We start from the raw sequence: 12,463 nt of genomic DNA, 5'->3' as shown, positions 1-12,463 counted from the left end.
CCTTGTAGCTAGCCACTTGCCTGTTGGAGTAAGATGAATGTGCATTGATTCTGGCGGGAGGTAAGATATTTATCTTCATCATTTGACCTGTGTGGATCTCATGACCATTGTAAAATAGGAGGAGAAATGGAGTGGCACTTTATGTACATGACTTGGGTGAGTCTCTGTCATTGGAAATCATCACAAAGGGGGATCAAGCCTGCCCTGTTTTTACCTGAGATGGTGACTCTTTTGAGTCAGTGCATTTTGACACAAGGAAGCTAAGCATCAGTCTTTTTTTTTAATTAAAAAAAATTTACTTATTTTTGGCTGCGTTGGGTCTTTGTTGCTGTGCGCAGGCTTTCTCTAGTTGCGGTGAGCGGGGGCTACTCTTCGTTGCGGTGCGCTGGCTTCTCATTGCAGCGGCTTCTCTTGTTGTGGAGCACGGGCTCTAGGCACGCGGGCTCAGTAGTTGCGGTGCGCGGGCTCTAGGGTATGCGGGCTTCAGTAGTTGTGGCACACAGGCTTAGTTGCTCCAGGGCATGTGGGATCTTCCTGGACCAGGGATCGAACCCGTGTCCCCTGCATTGGCAGGCAGATTCTTAACCAGTGCACCACCAGGGAAGTCTCAGCATCAGTCTTAAGATAAAGACTTCGTCAGCCCAGGTCTCCCTTTGAGTTCAGGCATGATTCTTGATTCTACTTCTTATTAGTTAAAACGAAAACAGTGTTCTCCCATCATTGCTTCCTAGATCTTTCCTGAAGCTGCCGAACTGGTTGACCTTTGATGGCAAATCAACATTGATCTACTTTAAGGAGAAGAAATTAATGGTATGGGCGATACTCACTGTAGTTTAATTCAAAGAATCTAACCTTAGGTAAGACTTGCAAAATAGATCATGTTGGAGAAAAGGGGAGCCTTTGGTAAATTGTATCTTTTCTATTCCCCCCGCTCCCCGCCCCACACACACTCAGAATTTACTGTCTGAGGTAAATTGGAAGAAAGGAAGGGCAAGTAGAGGTGCCCTTCTTAGGGACTTTAGAGATTCCCAGTGATGACTTCCAAATAGGTGTGAACTGCATTGGTTCAGGCCAGCCCAGTCACTTTAATTGGCCAAGGTCAGAGAAATGAAGTACCAGTCTTTGTTTATCCTGCAAACAAACCTCTTAACTTCCAGTCAAGGGCTGTGTTTCACTATAGTGTGCTACTGCTCTCCTGGAGTGACCTTTCCAAGCTGGTCCGTGATTCACCAGAGCAAACTGGTCTCATGGCATTGTAGTCACACCAGCAGCTTTGTTCCCAAACTGGGTGATCCTCTGTGATCATCACACATCTTATGGCTTTGAATGACTTTTATTTCACAAAGTCAGTGTCATCAATAGCGAATCAAGTTTTACCACCATTAAATATTTTCAGATTTTGAACACATTCTGGAAAAGGCAGTGAGAAGTGCTTTAGCCAGTGGCAGTGTTAGTGGAGTGTGTGGGTTTGTGCATTTGGGTGTCTGTGTCTAGTTCCATCACTTACTGCTGGGTGATCTTGGGTAAGTTTATGTAATTTATCTGGGCCTCAGTTACTTCGTCTAAAAGATGGGAATAATAATAGGACCTAATTTATAAAGTTGTTGTGAGGATTAAGTGGCATGCTGTACATAAAGTGCTTATTAGCTTATTGCTGGCACATAACAAGCACTCACAGAATATTTGCTATCATCATCATCGTCATTTTATTCTTCTCTCTCATTTGTGTTTGGATTGGTCTCTCGTATAGCTGTAGATGTTATCACCCAATGCAGATAAATATAAAGAATCAAAGAACTAAAGAGTAGTGACATTAGGTTAGTGGGATTTGTGCAGCCTTTCAACAGACATTTATTAAGCACTTACTGTATGCAAGACATAGAGCTGCGCATTGGGGTGAATAAGACAGATGTGGTCCTACTTTCATGAATCCTGTCCTCTTGGAGGGGAGACAGGCATTTAACGGTTACTTACCAGTGTGCAGAGTGTTACAACATGGATGCCCTCTGTCTGACAGAGGAGGGAGAGAGGAGAAATCATACATCCTGGTGGCTACCCCGCTCTTCCAACCAGAAGAATGCCAAGATCTCCCTGGAAATCCATCTGTGTAAATTTAACTCTAGAGGGAAAAACACAGCCGTTCCATTTCCAAACTGGAATTCTCCCCCATGTGTTTTTGGGAAGCACAGATGCCTTGGCGTTTCCCTCTAACAATAACAGAGATTGTTCACAATTATGAATGGTATTGGTTGACTTCAGCTCCAACAAAACCATGAATCATTTCATAACTTCTGAAATTTCAAAGAAATAACAAACACTCTGGCTCTAGAAAAAAAATGGACAAGTTATGGAGCACAAATTCGTCTAATTAAAACGTGAATTCTTTTTTGTTTGTTTATTTAACAGCTGCACATTGCAAGTCCAGCTGGCAATGGATAAAAAGGCCAGTTTAGTGTCTAGGTACCTGGGGTACCCCTTGAACAGTCTCATCTGTGTAATCTGTAACTGGCTATCCATAACTTCCTTTCTCCATCTTTCTCAAAGCTTTGAGCCAGAAGCATTATTTCATACATTTTACCACGTTCTAAGGAAGTGAGGGTAAAAGGAATACATGGGCTGAGGCTTATGTGACAAACAATCTCCATCATGGATCCCCGTCACAGATACCCATATGCACATACACCCTTAGGTGGGACCACTCTTTCCAGCACACTTGTTGGATCCTCCTGATACCTGGCCACAAGATGAAGTTTTCTAAAGGTGGGATTATGAGGGTCAGGCTTTCCCAATGTGTGATAGCCTATGAGGTGCCAACAGGGCCTGGTATTTGAGATACAGGCTGATAGCTCCTCCTCTTCCCTCTTAATCGAGAAAGGTGCATCCCTTCTTAAAAAAAAGATGCATTTTGGCCATCGACACCCGGATGCCTTTGCCCATGCATACATTCAGAGGCACAGCTGGGTTCTAATATCTCAGAGCTGAGACCAGATGGAGAGTGGGGACAAAAACGTGATGTGTCACAGTATCTGAATCTTGCCTCCCATTGTATTGACATTCTTTTTTAAGTTAGTAATGTTACATGCTATAAAAATTTGTTGAAAAGGTACTTCTTTTGGAAAACAGGCTCAGGGAAGCCAACTCTGCTTCCACTCCTGGTCTTTTTCCACCCTGGAGGGTACAAAACAGACAGCAGGAGACTCAGACGCATTGGCATAGCATGCCCTAACACACACACATTTATTCTTAATAACCTTTTTGTTACACAATTAATACTTGTTTATCATAGATAAAGTATACAGACATTTATTTTTAAATATTTATTTATTTGGCTGCATCGGGTCTTAGTTGTGGCATGTGGGATCTTTCACTGTGGCACGCGGGCTTCTCTAGTTGCAGCATGCTGGCTTCTCTAGCTAGTTGTGGCGCACAAGATCTCTAGTTGTGGTTTGCAGGCTCTAGAGCACATGGGCTCAGTAGTTGCGGCACGTGGGCTTAGTCGCCCCGCGGCATGTGGGATCTTAGTTCCGCAACCAGGGATCAAACCAGTGTCCCCTGCATTGGAAGGCAGATTCTTAACCACTGGACCACCAGGGAAGTCCCAAGTATACATACTTTAAAATGGAAGAAAATAAATATAACCTGTATTCTCACTACTCAAGAAAGCCACAGTTGGCATTTTGGTGTATGTATTTCCAGACTTCTTTCAATGTATGGGTACATGTTTTTAAACAAAAATTAGTGTCAGGGCTTCCCAGGTGGCGCAGTGGTTAAGAATCTGCCTGCCAATGCAGGGGACACGGGTTCGAGCCCTGGTCCGGGAAGATCCCACATGCCGCGGAGCAACTAAGCTTGTGTGCCACAACTACTGAACCTGCGTGCCTAGAGCCTGCGCACCGCAACAAGAGAAGCCACGGCAATGAGAAGCCCGTGCACTGCAATGAAGAGTAGCCCCTGCTCGCCACAACTAGAGAAAGCCCACGTGCAGCAACAAAGACCCAACACAGCCAAAAATAAAATAAATAAGTAAATAAATTTATTTAAAAAAAAATTAGTGTCAAACTGAACACCTGACTTTTTTACCCCTCCTCACACTCAATATACACTCTGAACATTTACCCATATCAACAAATATGATTGCATATCACTTTGTATGCTCTGCTTATGTCTTGGAAGATCTTTCCTTTCGTTTCTGTCTTCTTGCTATCAGAGACAGAGACAATAGAAAATGCACTTTACCATTGTATCACAGACTCACATCTTGGGCACCTCTGAAAGTTTTGCACTGGCCCATCACAAATACTCCACCTAAGACCCTTCCCACTCCGAGTTGTGATTATAAGTATACCCACCATTGCCAGGGTGAAGGCCAGCTCTGTAAAATGCACCACCAGCTTTGGCACCATGGGGGCTGTGGGAAGTTGCCTTAGAAGCACTAAGTAGGTTTTCTTCGCGAAGAAAAAGGGACAACATTTTATTTATTTATCTATTTAGGCTATGTTGGGTCTTCATTGCTGTGCGCGGGCTTTCTCTAGTTGCGGCAAGCAGGGGCTACTCTTGGTGGCGGTGCGCAGGCTTCTCATTGCAGTGGCTTCTCTTGTTGCAGAACATGGGCTCTAGGCGCACGGGCTTCAGTAGTTGCAGCACACAGGCTTAGTAGTTGTGGCTCACGGGCCCTAGAGCACTGGCTCAGTAGTTGTGGCACACGGACTTAGTTGCTCCGTGGCATGTGGGATCTTCCTGGACCAGGGATCGAACCCGTGTCCCCTGCATTGGCAGGTGGATTCTTAATCACTGAGCCACCAGGGAAGTCTGGGACTAAATTTTAATAGAACTCTCTTTGGTAATTAGATACTTATAAAAAGGAGCCAAGTCAGCATTCCCCTCCCCAGCCTAGGCTTCCTGCAGCTGAAAACACCTTCCATGGACAGAGTGGGTCCTAGGGACACACTGGACAGGCCATTCTTAGCTGCTGAGCCCACAGGGACTGGTAAGGCACCACCAGATAAAAATATCTTGTCACCTTTTGGAGCCTAAATCCAGAGGTGCTGAGGCATCACATCCTTCAGGTTTTGTTTTTGGTTTTTTTTTGCGGTACGCGGGCCTCTCACTGTTATGGCCTCTCCCGTTGCGGAGCACAGGCTCCGGACGCGCAGGCTCAGCGGCCATGGCTCACGGGCCCAGCCACTCCGCTGCATGTGGGATCTTCCCGGACCGGGGCACGAACCCGTGTCCCCTGCATTGGCAGGCGGACTCTCAACCACTGTGCCACCAGGGAAGCCCCATTCTTCAGCTTTTAATGAAGAATTGTTTCAGTGATGAGTTCTACAGATGACTGCTGAGGGTTTGTTACTCTGGGGGGAAAAAAGTTAAGAACTTCGGTATTTAGAGCAGATTGGCTAATGTGGGAACAACTACAAATAATCCAGGTGGGGGACCCTTGTAAATGTCATTGTTAATTATCACTGGAGCCTTCAGCTCTGGATCTCTTTCCCAAAGTGGATGAATAAGATTGCCATTTGTTCACTGAAGGATAGAAACAGCATACAGCATCTTAGGGTAGGCGACTCAGCAGAGGCTATGGTAGTACCGTTGAGGGGTGAGGGGGTCTCAGTAACTGTCCTTGAGCCATTCAGAAAAGGAGTCCTGTCTCCACAAAGGTGCTCACAGGTCAAGCTTTTAAATCAGAAGAACAACTTGTCATTGTCCCCTGGGACCGCAGAAGGTGAATAGGTGGGTGGTTCTAGAAAGCACAGCAGGAGGCTTCATACAATACAGCATGGATTCAGGGCACGGGCTTGGCCAGCCCCTGGTGTCTGAGGAAGGGATGGGGACTTTTCTTCAAGTGCGTCTGAAAGCCACCTCAGTAGCCCCTGGGGAAGTGTCCTCTCATTGGTTTCAGCTCAGTCTCTGCAGGCCTCAAGAGTAGCAAGAGGCAAGGTTGGAGACGCCTCCTTGTGGACACCATTCCCTGGATCCTGTTTGTCGTCGAGTTATGGAAGGCGTTGTGCTGCCCCCCATATCCAAATTCGGTTTAGCAAATCGTCTTTGGGTGCCCCCTCTGTGGCCTCGTCTCCAGGTTGCTACAGATGCGAACCCCTGTAACTTCACTCCCCGGGGCAGTATCAGTTTTCAGCCACTTCCTTGAAGTGTCCCATCAATCCATCATGGCTCTGTATAATGCTTTTACGGGGTGGTGGGTCCCATATGTGTATACATTTGAGCGTGTCAGTTTGGTGACATTTTTTCTGTTGTCCTGAACTTTTATCTGAATCTCATATCAGAATCTAATTTTTCCCATTTCTGTAGACTTCCTGTTTCCTCCATGGAATCCCTATGCAGGGTCCTAAATGGAGCTCCATGACTTGATCTTGGTTTAATTGGTTGGTCTTAGATTGTGATTTCCTCTCTCTCCAGGCTCAGGGCTACTCATGGCCAGGTGCTAAGGTTGACACAGTTGTGAGCTGTGAAGCAAGCCAGGGTGTTCTCCTGAAGTGGGGTCGTCCTTCACAACCCAGGTGTTAGAGAGGTATTTGGAAACTGTAATAGGACAAGTTCTCTGTGGTCTCTGGTTTGATTCATCTCAGCTCAGGAAGGCCACCCTTTTGCAGAGGAAGAAGGTAGGTGACAGCCAAGGCCGTGGTGCCTCCAGGGCCTGAGTGCTCCTTCCAGGGGGTGGCATTGGTATCATCCAGCTCTCTCTAGGGTTCCGTGCTCTGTGTGTTTGGTGGCTTCATGGAGCAGGGGCAGACCTTGAGAACCAAGCAGTCTCGTGGCTACATCCCAACGAGCCATGCAGGACTCTGCTCTGACCCTACAGTGCTCTGATGCTGCTCCTATGGAATTTTTCATGATGAGTTCAAAGCACTTTGGGTGGGTGACATTGCCCAGAGCCTGTGATGTGATTCCCGCCATCAGAGAATGCCAGTATGGTTGAGCAGTAGAGCTGGGGGTTGAAGCATCATTTCTCAAGCCCCTTCCTCAGCCTAGTGTGCAGCATTGGGGTGCAAGGGTAACTATACATAGCACACCCCTCCATCACTAAGTGGAGGGAAGTGAGTCCCTTTTCTGTTCTCTTTCAGTCCTTCTGATCAAGTCAAGGAGAGAGTTTCAGTTGGGCACTAGGATGTCTTTAAATCCCTCTAAGCCTTGCTAATCTTCCTTTTTTAACAAAGAGCATTTTATTATATGGTCTTACTGTAAGGTTCTGTTTCTATTGTATTTGCTTTCATGGTTATCTCCTACTTAAAGCATGTGATAAGGGTTTTTCATTTAAGGCAGTAATATAAAATTTCTTTTTTAAATAATAAGATATATTTGTTCCTAGCATGTGGAATTAAATTAAACTACTAAACTAATCAAGAAGCGTGGTACGTATTATGGCCAAAAATCATGAGGGTGGTCCTTGAGTGACTAAGGTTTGAGAAGTGCTAAATCAAACTTGCTCTTTTCCTTACCACGCCATCCAACGTCCCTTCTTGCCAAGGCAGCTGAGGAGGTGTTATGATTTGAGTGTGTGTGGTTTATGTCACTCACGGGAGCTCCTGATTACAGGCCTGTGGGACTGAACATGAGTAGAGGTTGTGCTGTCCGCTGGCAGAGACTTTGACCTTGACCCTCAGTAGGAAACCATGCTTGGGATAAAGAAAAGTCCTTGACTTGGGAGTTCCTGTAGCATACCTGACAACAGCCTGCATTCCAGTGTGGTCACCACCAGAGTTAGGGGGTACTGTGAAGGTCACTCAACCCACTCTCCTGCCAGTCTAGGACAGCCTCTGGAGCCCAGCCAAAAATACTAATAGTAAACGTGTATTGAACTCTTACTACATGCTGGCCCTTCACATGGGTTATCTTATTTACTTATCATAATGCTTAAAAGGTAATAGTTATAGTGGTAGTAATAAGAAGAGGAGGAGGAAGAAAAAGATGGAAAAAAGGCTAATATTTATTGAGAACTCTTCCCAAAATGATCAACAGATTCAGTGCAGGCCTTTCAGAATCTCAGATGCCTTCTTTGTAGAAATGAACAAGCTGATTCTAAAATTCATGTAGAATTTCAAGGGACCCAGGATAGCCAAAACAATCTGGAAAAAAGAAAAATAGAGTATGGCCTATACCTCCCAATTTCAAAACTAACTACAAAGCAACAGTAATCAAGACAGCATAGTACTGGCACAGGATAGACATACAGATCAATGGAATAGAATCGAGAGTCCAGAAATAAACACATGCATATGTGGTCAGCTGATTTTTACAAGGGTGTCAAAACCATTCAATGAGGAAAGAATAGTCTTTTCAGCAAATGGTGCTGGGACAACTGAATAGCCACAGGCAAAAGAATGAAGTTGGACCCTTATCTCACACCATATATAAAAATTATCTCAAAATGAATCAAAGACCTAAATGTAAAAGCAAAAACCATAAAACATAGGGATAAATCTTCATGAGTTCAGTAAAGGGTTCTTAGATATGACACCAAAACATGAGGAATGAAAGAAAAAAATAGATTGGACTTCATAAAAATTTAAACTTTTGTGCTTCAAAGGACATCAACAAGAAAGTGCAAAGACAACCTAAAGAGTGGGAGAGCGTATTTGCAACTCATAAATCCAATAAGGGATTTGTATCCAGAGTATATAAAGAACTCTTAAAACTCAGTCATGAAAAGACAGATACCCCAATTTTAAAAAATGGGCAAAGGATCTGAATAGACACTTCTCCAAAGATGATATACAAGTAGCCAATAAGCACATGAAAAGATGCTTAACATCATTAGCCATCAGGGAAATGCAAACCTGAACACGCAGTACGATGGCAAGAATCAAAAAGTCAGATGACATCTAGTTTTAGTCAAGGTTGTGGAGAAATCGGAACCCTCCTACACTACTGGTGGGAATGTAAAGTGATGCAGCTGCTTTGGAAAACAATCTGGCAGTTCCTGCAACGATTCAACATAGAGTTACCTCATGGCTCTGTGGTCTGACTTTATGATTTCATGGTTGGAAAACAACCCAAATAGACAACTGGATAATCAAAATGTGGTATATCCATACAATGGACTATTATTCGACTATAAAAAGGAATGAGGTACTTACACATGGTATGATGTGGATGAACCTTGAAAGCATTATGCTAAGTGAAAAAGCCAGTCATAAAAGACCATGTACTATATGATTCCATTCATATGAAAGTCCAGAATAGAGAAATTGATAGAGACAGAAGGTAGGTTACTGGTTGCTTAGGTGTGGGAAGGGGTGCAGGGGAGAGGGGAAGAGAGGTGATAACTAAAGGCTTCAGGGTTTCTCTTTTTTTTTTTTAATTTATTTATTTTGGGGGCCGTGTTGGGTCTTCATTGCTGCGCGTGGGCTTTCTCTAGTTGCGGAGAGCAGGGGCTACTTTGTTGCGGTGCGTGGGCTTCTCACTGCGGTGGCTTCTCTTGTTGCGGAGCATGGGCTCTAGGTGCACAGGCTTCAGTAGTGGTGGCACGTGGGCTCAGTAGTTGTGGCTCGCGGGCTCTAGAGCGCAGGCTCAGTAGTTGTGGTGCACGGGCTTAGTTGCTCCGCGGCATGTGGGATCTTCCCGGACCAGGGCTCGAACCCGTGTCCCCTGCATTGGCAGGCGGATTCTTAACCACTGTACCACCAGGGAAGTCCCCAGGATTTCTTTTTGAAGTAATAAAAATGTTCCAAAATTGACTGTGGTGATGGTTGCACATATCTGTGAACATACCAACAATCCTTGAATTGCACTTTAAATAGGTGAATTGTATGGTACGTTAATTACATCTCAATACAGCTGTTAAAAATATTTATTAAGTACTTACTAAGTGCCAAGCAGAGTTCTGAGCATTTTTACCTATATTAACTCAGTTTATTTTCACAGTTACCCAGTGAGGTAAGCCCTATTATATGTATTTATCCCCCATTTTGCAGCTGAAGAAACTGAGGCAGAGTTGCCCAAGGTACTCTTCTCACCTTAGCACATGAGGAAGCCAGGGCACAGAGTTTAAGTGCTGCATCTCCAGTGATGCAGGGAGTACACAATGGAGGCAGAATCGCAGTCTGGTACCAGACCCCTGCTCTCAGCCACTTACCGCGCTGTACTAGAGGTAAAGGAGGGGTCCCTGTCCCGGTGGAGTTACCATCTACTTGAACACGTGTTCATAAGAGAGAAAGAAGCCCCAGAAACTCTGTCTGAATGACCATCCACACTAATTCACTCTGGGACTTTAGTTACGGACAGCATTACTGGGCCTCCGTTCCCTCATGCTTTCAACCATGTCTTAGGCTAGATGCAAGAGGGCCCCATTCCGGGGTTCTTGAAGGTAGTAATGCGGGTCTGTGGATGACCTTTAGCATTAAAAAGAAAAAAATCTAGCAGGATCCTATCTGTTATCAGGCCTTGCAGGCTAACGAGACCGCAGAGCGTCTTTGCTCTTGGCTGGAATTACATCCAACCAGGGCAGTAACCCTGGTTACCTCAGGCTGATGAGAAGCTCTGATTAGCAATTACGTATCTGACTCTGCTTAGCAAGAATAAGAAATTGAATCCTTCACTGCTTGAGAAGTGCTGTGTGGTAGGATAAACCTTCATAGCCTGTTTTTGGGCCACTGGGTAGGGAAGGCCAACTGCAAGTCTGGGGGCTTCCACCCCTCTGTCAGACTATGATTCTCTGAGGTCATTTGACCCCCACAGGATTTACCCTGCCCTGGAACCCCGTCTTTCTGGTCACTCAGATCCCAGCTAAGGAAGCTTTCTCTTACTACCCAGGGGTTCCCTGTTGAAGGCTGGAGCCCAGGTGGGCAGTGGGTGGGTGGTGGCCACCACAGCCAGGCTGGGCAAGCACTGTGTACTGTCAGAAAAAAAGGCAGGGCCCTCTGTGCTCTGAGCCATCAGTTTTTCTCTTTCTATAGGCAGGAGGCAAGGCCTGGGTCCCGCTCATCAGCACCGTCCTCAGTTGTGCCTGGAGAGCTCTGAAAATAAGGCAGATTAGGAATAATGGCCCCTCGGGTCTACTCCAGCACTAGTATTCTCTGGCACTAATTTTCAAAGCACGTTCTACTAAAATGTGTTCCATTGAGCAAAATAGTGCCTCTAGGATCAGCCTGTGCTAGAGTCTTAGGACAACTGAGCCGGAAGAAGCTGTCAAACAACATTTATTTTATAGGTGAGAAAACCCTGTTGGTTTGTCCAAGGAGCTGTCTCGGCTGCCCCTGTTGGTCCAGAGAGCGGTGGTCTGCCGTCAGCTGTGCTGCTGTTCTGATCATCAGGATCATTTATCCATTCGCACAAGTCCGTGACGGCTGCTTCTGTTCTATGCTAAATTCAGTTTGTGTGGATTTGCCTTGGGGTCACAGCCTCAGTGTTCCACTTGATTCAGCTTGGCTAGGGCAATGCTCAGGTCTTTTGTAGACGAGTCCATGGCCCTGGCCAGTTAAAGGGTGGCCTGCCCTACAGCGGCCAGAAAATCTTGCTCACTGACATCATTCGTTAACTCATGAACATAGGAGGCATTGCCCCAGGAATTGGGGAAGTGTGAAAGCATTTGATGCGGATATGTTCCTGACCCAGAAGGAGCTGACGGGTGTACGGAGGAAGATAAATCTGTGTACTAATCAGGGCAGAAAATATTTGGACCAGTTGGAGGGCTGGGGCACTTGAATAGTAGAGGCCCACAGGAGGTTTTCTGGAGGAGATAGCATTTGAGCTGCCCCTGAGGAATAAGTAAGATTTGGGAACTGATATGATGTACTTTCTCTGTCAAAACATGGCCCACTGGGAACAAAAAACAAAGCAGTTGAGACATTCCCAGTACCGAGTCTGGAGGCTGGAGCTGGGCGGTGGCGGGGAGGAGGGGGGTCCTTGAAAATCACCAGGGTAGTCACTTCCCCTCTTCCCCTCTCTGTCCTGGGTTTCCCATCCTCGAAATGGTGGGGTTGGTAAGATAGATGATCAGCCGCTTTCTGCTCTGACTTCTGAAAATCTAGTCCAAGCTCTCCTCATTTTTTAGAAGTACTAATGTGCAGCCATATCCACTGAGCATGACCACACACTGTGCTGAGTGCTTTGTTTGTACCAGAAACACCCAGTGACGCTTAGAGGTCAAGCCACTTGCTCACCAGGTCCATCCGTTCACGTAGCAAATAGTGGATACGTCTGTGTGCCAGCTACTGCCCTGGGCATAAAATGATAAGCAGTGCAAACACAGCCTGTGCCCTCGTGGGGCTTATAAAGTTTCGTGGAGGAGAGGGACACTAAACGCACATAATATGAATCTTACTATAAACTGCGGAACATGCAGGCATCTTAGGAGAGAGACCAACGGGAGGTATGTAATTTAGATTTGGCATGTTCTGGTAAGGGGCAGCGGGATTCAAACCCAGATCGTACCATGTTCAGAGCCCCTTCCATAAGGACTGCCCAGCCTCTTCCCAGCTGAGATCTCTGCAGGGCCCCTGGGTTTTCA

At 45.8% G+C, this 12,463-nt stretch overlaps 1 protein-coding gene across 4 annotated transcripts in view; it reads left to right on the top strand.

Annotated features, from left to right (window-relative positions):
- The window catches only part of GNAO1 (G protein subunit alpha o1), a 167,082-nt gene that overhangs the window by 40,586 nt on the left and 114,033 nt on the right, over nt 1–12,463 (top strand). The gene's annotated exons all lie outside the window — the stretch shown is intronic.

This window comes from Delphinus delphis, chromosome 20 (assembly GCF_949987515.2).
Source record: "Delphinus delphis chromosome 20, mDelDel1.2, whole genome shotgun sequence".
NCBI classification, from domain to species: domain Eukaryota; kingdom Metazoa; phylum Chordata; class Mammalia; order Artiodactyla; family Delphinidae; genus Delphinus; species Delphinus delphis.
The sequence above is the reverse complement of the archived record's forward strand: the minus strand, read 5'-3'. Positions and strand labels throughout refer to the sequence as shown.